Source organism: Coenobita brevimanus, chromosome 100 (assembly GCF_032717465.1).
Source record: "Coenobita brevimanus isolate Jiangsu-jjx chromosome 100, ASM3271746v2, whole genome shotgun sequence".
NCBI classification, from domain to species: domain Eukaryota; kingdom Metazoa; phylum Arthropoda; class Malacostraca; order Decapoda; family Coenobitidae; genus Coenobita; species Coenobita brevimanus.
Genome location: NC_137053.1, coordinates 24,141,863 through 24,149,923, shown reverse-complemented (window position 1 = coordinate 24,149,923; position 8,061 = coordinate 24,141,863).

Genomic DNA, 8,061 nt, shown 5'->3' with positions numbered 1-8,061 from the left:
TTGTCTTCATCTTCTTCCTTTCTTTGTCTTCATCTTCTTCCTTTCTTTGTCTTCATCTTCTTCCTTTCTTTGTCTTCATCTTCTTCCTTTCTTTGTCTTCATCTTCTTCCTTGCTTTGTCTTCATCTTCTCCCTTGCTTTGTCTTCATCTTCTTCCTTTCTTTGTCTTCACCTTCTTCCTTTCTTTTTCTTCATCTTCTTCCTTTCTTTTTCTTCATCTTCTTTCTTTCTTTTTCTTCATCTTCTTTCTTTCTTTTTCTTCATCTTCTTCCTTTCTTTTTCTTCATCTTCTTCTTTTCTCTTTCTTCATCTTCTTCTTTTCTTTTCTTCATCTTCTTCGTTTCTTTTCTTCATCTTCGTTTCTTCATCTTCTTCGTTTCTTTTCTTCATCTTCGTTTCTTCATCTTCTTCGTTTCTTTTCTTCATCTTCGTTTCTTCATCTTCTTCGTTTCTTTTCTTCATCTTCGTTTCTTCATCTTCTTCGTTTCTTTTCTTCATCTTCGTTTCTTCATCTTCTTCGTTTCTTTTCTTCATCTTCGTTTCTTCATCTTCTTCGTTTCTTTTCTTCATCTTCGTTTCTTCATCTTCTTCGTTTCTTCATCTTCTTCGTTTCTTCATCATCTTCGTTTCTTCATCATCTTCTTCTTCTTCTAATTCTCCTACTTTTTCTATTATCATTCCCGGGGGGAAAATAGAAGTATTAAAAAAGGAGTGGACGAACAATCCGGAGCAATAATGGCGAGGAGGAATTACAAGATAGTGAGGTGGACAGAGAGCGAGGACCTTAGATGCAGAGAAAGCCCTTATAAAAGCATGGGTATCATGAGCTATGATGAAAAGAGAGATACTTTAGAGGCAAGAGGGCAGTGTTATGAACGGAAAGGAAACTATTGCAGGCTTTGCAGGAAATACGTTTTTGAATAGTTGTGGGTATACCGTTGTCAAGCGTCTGATAGCAGGAAAAGTTACACTAATGGGGAAATGGCATATAATACAGGCAAGAGTTGGAAGAATAACCTATGGTGTATGCATTTCTTTTATCATTATTATTTTTAGTACACACAGTGCATTCTAATGTTTTTTTTCTTTTTTTTTCCGACGTTCTGTCTGTCTGTCTCTCTGTCTCTGTCTGTCTGTCTGTCTCTCTCTCTCTCTCTCTCTCTCTCTCTCTCTCTCTGTGTCTCTCTCTCCCTGTCTCCCCCTGTCGCTCTCTCTCCCTGTCGCTCTCTCTCCCTGTCGCTGTCTCTGTCGCTGTCTGTCGCTGTTGCTCTCTCTCTCTCTCTCTCTCTCTCTCTCTCTCTCTCTCTCTCTGCTCACGCGCACTTCTGTGTGTGTGTGTCTGTGTGTGTGTGTGTGTGTGTGTGTGTGTGTGTGTGTGTGTGTGTGTGTGTGTCTGTGTGTGTCCATGTGTGTCTATGTCACAAGACTTAGTACATGATCCTCCTGCTCAAGTCCTACTGTACCCCCTCCACAATATGTCTACCCCCGATGTATATATGTCCCCCCCCAATGCATACATGCCCCCACTAAATTTGCTAGGTCAGCATGCTCTCCCACGCCTGAAGACGGCGTTATTGCATCAGTTGATATCGGGCAGCCAAGAAGGGTAGACTATTTTACTGTGAGCTTGTAATAAACTCCTTATCTAGCTGTTTGTACACGGAGTTTCTATCACCAAAGTATTGCAAGTTACATTTGGTAGCAGCGGTGTTTCGAACCATCACATTCTGACCGCCTCCTTTGCGATACAACCAGATACACGACGTCTCGCATCTGTCAGCCTTGCCCCTCATCCGTGCCTCTAGTGGTGTCATACCTTGGCTGTGCTTTTCGAGTGTACCATTTTTCTCACCCGTGCTCACCTCTCAAACCACCGCACCCATACGCCTTGTTCCTGACCGCATGTGTCGCCGTCGCCGACCTAGGCACCTGTTGCACCTGATCCCAGCACCTGTTCCGGACTCATCATAGCTCCTGCACCCACGGTGCCACTTATCACTGTCTGCCCGCTGCCTGCCCACCACCATTCTCTGCATTTGCAACTCACCAGCTCTACACATGCCTTGCGCCGACATCTGCCTCCACCCACCACCGGCCTCCGCCGTCGCCCGCATCTGGTCTGCATTACGGAGCCTCCTAAGACCGCCACTCCCTGCCGGTGATTCATCGCGGCGTCTCTTCTCCTCTCCGCCCAGCTGTCTCTGCCCCGCCGCCCAGCCCCACCCAGCCCAGCCCCGTCGCCCCGCCCCGCCCCGCCCCGCCCCAGCCCAGCTACGCCCAGCCACCCTGCACGTCATACCTCTCGACACTCCCGTTTCTACTGTGTAACTATAGTATATCTTTCCTTTCTCTAGAGATTATCCTCGATTTTCTCTACAGATTGGTTATTGTAAATATTCCATCTCATTTCCATTACCCCCATTTTCATCTTCACCTACGTTATTTATTATCCATCTCATCCTTCGCATTTTATTTAAACCATCCATGCCCGCACCTTCATTCATTTTCACACCTAGTGTATTCCATTCTCTCATTGTTATTTATACATTTCCACCTACGTATCCATCTTCATCCTTTCATCTTCCATTGCCGCATTAAATGTCATACTTTCCCCATCAACCGCTTACCACCAGCCCTCTCGACCCGGAAACATCACCTGATCATACCCCGTCTGCCGACTCTAACACAATCACTCATTTACGAAGTGGCAAAGAGTACCACCGCCCTGTACCTGAGACTCCCGTTTCACTTCCCACAGAATCACTTACTACCCGTCCTACCCTCGTAAATCCAGATACTTCCTCCTCTACTCCTGCCTCTACTCTCCCTTCTTCTTCCTCTACTCCTTCCACTGTCGTTACTTCTCCTGCCTCCCTTCATACCCCGTCTTCCTCGCCCTTAACTGCCACTACCTTCTCTCTCTCCCACACCTCTCCTGCCGCCACTTCTACACTTCCAGCCATGGCCAACCCTCCACAGTCTATCTATCTCGACGATGCCAATCGTCCCAAATTTACCGGCCAGGACCCAACTTGGTCTGTCTTTGATTTCCTCAGAGAAGTCGAAACTGAAATAAATAATAGACAAATTACCGAGGAATCGCTCAAAGTAGCTTACATCCTCGGTTGCTTGCATCACGGTAAATCAGACATCGGATCCGCGATCCGTGCAGGACATTTCGATAGCATTCGTACCTTTGCTGATTTTCGTACGGAACTCATCAGCCTTTGTTGCCAACATTCAAATACCGCGTCTCTCATGGGATTCATTAATCTCCTAAACCAACTAGATGAGGACTTGGGACTTGCGCGTCCCAGCGCAATATGCCAAGCTCCGCGAAGCTGCCGCCGCCATGAAAGCAACTAGTAGCGAGATGCTCCAATTACTGGTAGGCACGAAATGGTTAGAAGACAAGAATGGCGTTCCAATGCTTTCACTCACCAACTTTGCTGACTTAATTGGTTACCTCAGATTCCTTCACTGGCTTACTCCTAAACAGCGAGAGCTAGCCTTGGAAATCGGTTTCAATCCAGGAGATAAAATTATTCAGGTCACTAAAGCCATTCATGAAAGAACAGGATTGAACTACACGCGTCAGGGCACCACCCAACCGTTGGCCTCCTCAGTCTGTCACACCTCCACTACCCCAAACCAATCTCACTCCCGTCCCACCACACGCGGCAGACCTGCCACACATCGCTCTCCTACCGCAGGTCGTGATCAATCTAGCGCCCGACGAAACAGACAATCTTCGATTCTTTGCTGGTACTGTGGTCATCCTGGACATCGAGCATCCAGTTGCCACCGTACATACAGACGTCCTCACTCCCAAACCAGACAGCGTACGCCTTCCCGCTCACGTCGTTCACACTGCAAATACCACAAATCAAGCACGACTCACACCACTGAGGAATGTCGTTACCTCAACCGCCCACAGTCGGGAAGCGCCGCGCCCGTATTGGACCAATATCACGTAGAACCAGAAACCCAACTCCCCATCCGCCATGTAGGTCCCATAACATCCTCGGGTTTAGTCATTCTCGGAAGCAGTCATAACATACCAACGTCATTCTTCTTGGACACAGGATCTATAGTAAATCTCATCTCCGAAAATTCCTTACAAATTATTCATCGCCATCACAACCACGTCAGTTTCCTAGAACCACCAGACATTCGCCTATGTGGTGTTAACGGCTCAGAGTTTAAGGTTAAGGGAAGAGTCACCCTTGAAGTCAAACTCCACAGAGCTTTGCCCCTATCCTCATTGAATTTCATGTCTCTAATGACTTGCAGTATCCCGCAGATGCCCTTATTGGTTTTTCCACCATGGCACAACATTCCATTGCATTATTACCTGCTTGTGGTAGTATAGACATTTCTGGATTCCCGGTTTCCACTATGAAATGTCCCCGTCCTGTTCTTACGATCAAATCAGTCCTTCAATTACCTCTGTCCCTATCACTACCAAAAAGTCCAACCCAGCCCAAACCACCACTAGCATCATCTGAGAATACAGAGATCATTCCTTTACTGACTGCATTCTCCTCTGCCTTTACTGGGCAATTATTTTTATTCTTATTCGTTCTCTTCTTCTTTCTTCTTCCTTCTTCCTCCTTCTTCCTTCTTCCTCTTCTTCCTTCTTCCTCTACTTCTTTCCTCTTCTTCCTCCTCTTCCTTCCTCTTCTTCTTCCTCGTCCTCCTTTTTCTTCTTCTTCTTCCTCCTCCTCCTTCCTCTTCTTCTTCCTCCTCCTCCTTCCTCTTCTTCTTCCTCCTCCTCCTTCCTCTTCTTCTTCCTCCTCCTCCTTCCTCTTCTTCTTCCTCCTCCTCCTTCCTCTTCTTCTTCTTCCTCCTCCTCCTCCTTCCTCTTCTTCTTCCTCCTCCTCCTCCTTCCTCTTCTTCTTCCTCCTCCTCCTCCTCCTTCCTCTTCTTCTTCCTCCTCCTCCTCCTCCTCCTCCTCCTCCTTCTTCTTCTTCTTCTTCCTCCTCCTCCTCCTCGTTCTTCTTCCTCCTCCTACTCCTCCTTCTTCTTCCTCCTCCTCCCCCTTCTTCTTTTTCTTCCTGCCCCTCCTGCCTCTTCTTCCTCCTTCTCCTCCTGCTTCTTCTTCCTTCTCCTCTTCCTCCTTCTTCATCTTTCTCCTCCTCCTCCTACTCTTCCTCCTCCTTCTTCTTCTTCTTCATCTTCATCATCATCGTCTTCTTCTTGTTCTTCTAATTCTTCTTCTTCTTCTTCTATTTTTTCTATCTCTGCTTCATCATCATCATCATCATCATCATCATCATCATCATCTTCTTCTTCTAAATCTTCTTCTTCTCATTCTTCTTCTTGTAATTCTTCTTTTTCTTCTTCTCATTCTTCTTCTTGTAATTCTTCTATTTCTTCTTCTCATTCTTCTTCTTGTAATTCTTCTATTTCTTCTTCTCAGTCTTCTTCTTGTAATTCTTCTTTTTCTTCTTCTCATTCTTCTTTTTCTTCTTCTCATTCTTCTTTTTCTTCTTCTCATTCTTCTTCTTGTAATTGTTCTTGTAATTTTTCTTTTTCTTCTTCTCATTCTTCTTCTTCTCTAATTCTTCTTCATGTCTTCTTCATCTTCTTCCTTTCTTTGTCTTCATCTTCTTCCTTTCTTTGTCTTCATCTTCTTCCTTTCTTTGTCTTCATCTTCTTCCTTTCTTTGTCTTCATCTTCTTCCTTTCTTTGTCTTCATCTTCTTCCTTTCTTTGTCTTCATCTTCTTCCTTGCTTTGTCTTCATCTTCTCCCTTGCTTTGTCTTCATCTTCTTCCTTTCTTTGTCTTCATCTTCTTCCTTTCTTTGTCTTCACCTTCTTCCTTTCTTTTTCTTCATCTTCTTCCTTTCTTTTTCTTCATCTTCTTTCTTTCTTTTTCTTCATCTTCTTCCTTTCTTTTTCTTCATCTTCTTCTTTTCTTTTTCTTCATCTTCTTCTTTTCTTTTCTTCATCTTCTTCGTTTCTTTTCTTCATCTTCGTTTCTTCATCTTCTTCGTTTCTTTTCTTCATCTTCGTTTCTTCATCTTCTTCGTTTCTTTTCTTCATCTTCGTTTCTTCATCTTCTTCGTTTCTTTTCTTCATCTTCGTTTCTTCATCTTCTTCGTTTCTTTTCTTCATCTTCGTTTCTTCATCTTCTTCGTTTCTTTTCTTCATCTTCGTTTCTTCATCTTCTTCGTTTCTTTTCTTCATCTTCGTTTCTTCATCTTCTTCGTTTCTTCATCTTCTTCGTTTCTTCATCATCTTCGTTTCTTCTTCATCATCTTCTTCTTCTTCTAATTCTCCTACTTTTTCTATTATCATTCCCGGGGGGAAAATAGAAGTATTAAAAAAGGAGTGGACGAACAATCCGGAGCAATAATGGCGAGGAGGAATTACAAGATAGTGAGGTGGACAGAGAGCGAGGACCTTAGATGCAGAGAAAGCCCTTATAAAAGCATGGGTATCATGAGCTATGATGAAAAGAGAGATACTTTAGAGGCAAGAGGGCAGTGTTATGAACGGAAAGGAAACTATTGCAGGCTTTGCAGGAAATACGTTTTTGAATAGTTGTGGGTATACCGTTGTCAAGCGTCTGATAGCAGGAAAAGTTACACTAATGGGGAAATGGCATATAATACAGGCAAGAGTTGGAAGAATAACCTATGGTGTATGCATTTCTTTTATCATTATTATTTTTAGTACACACAGTGCATTCTAATGTTTTTTTTCTTTTTTTTTCCGACGTTCTGTCTGTCTGTCTCTCTGTCTCTGTCTGTCTGTCTGTCTGTCTCTCTCTCTCTCTCTCTCTCTCTCTCTCTCTCTCTGTGTCTCTCTCTCCCTGTCTCCCCCTGTCGCTCTCTCTCCCTGTCGCTCTCTCTCCCTGTCGCTGTCTCTGTCGCTGTCTGTCGCTGTTGCTCTCTCTCTCTCTCTCTCTCTCTCTCTCTCTCTCTCTCTCTCTGCTCACGCGCACTTCTGTGTGTGTGTGTGTGTGTGTGTGTGTGTGTGTGTGTGTGTGTGTGTGTGTGTGTGTCTGTGTGTGTCCATGTGTGTCTATGTCACAAGACTTAGTACATGATCCTCCTGCTCAAGTCCTACTGTACCCCCTCCACAATATGTCTACCCCCGATGTATATATGTCCCCCCCCAATGCATACATGCCCCCACTAAATTTGCTAGGTCAGCATGCTCTCCCACGCCTGAAGACGGCGTTATTGCATCAGTTGATATCGGGCAGCCAAGAAGGGTAGACTATTTTACTGTGAGCTTGTAATAAACTCCTTATCTAGCTGTTTGTACACGGAGTTTCTATCACCAAAGTATTGCAAGTTACATTTGGTAGCAGCGGTGTTTCGAACCATCACATTCTGACCGCCTCCTTGGATTTTTTGTGATACAACAAGATACACGACGTCTCGCATCTGCCAGCCTCGCCCCTCCTCCGTGCCTCTAGTGGTGTCATACCTTGGCTGTGCTTTTCGAGTGAACCATTTTTCTCACCCGTGCTCACCTCTCAAACCACCGCACCCATACGCCTTGTTCCTGACCGCATGTGTCGCCGTCGCCGACCTAGGCACCTGTTGCACCTGTTCCCAGCACCTGTTCCGGACTCATCATAGCTCCTGCACCCACGGTGCCACTTATCACTGTCTGCCCGCTGCCTGCCCACCACCATTCTCTGCATTTGCAACTCACCAGCTCTACACATGCCTTGCGCCGACATCTGCCTCCACCCACCACCGGCCTCCGCCGTCGCCCGCATCTGGTCTGCATTACGGAGCCTCCTAAGACCGCCACTCCCTGCCGGTGATTCATCGCGGCGTCTCTTCTCCTCTCCGCCCAGCTGTCTCTGCCCCGCCGCCCAGCCCCACCCAGCCCAGCCCCGTCGCCCCGCCCCGCCCCGCCCCGCCCCGCCCCAGCCCAGCTACGCCCAGCCACCCTGCACGTCATACCTCTCGACACTCCCGTTTCTACTGTGTAACTATAGTATATCTTTCCTTTCTCTAGAGATTATCCTCGATTTTCTCTACAGATTGGTTATTGTAAATATTCCATCTCATTTCCATTACCCCCATTTTCATCTT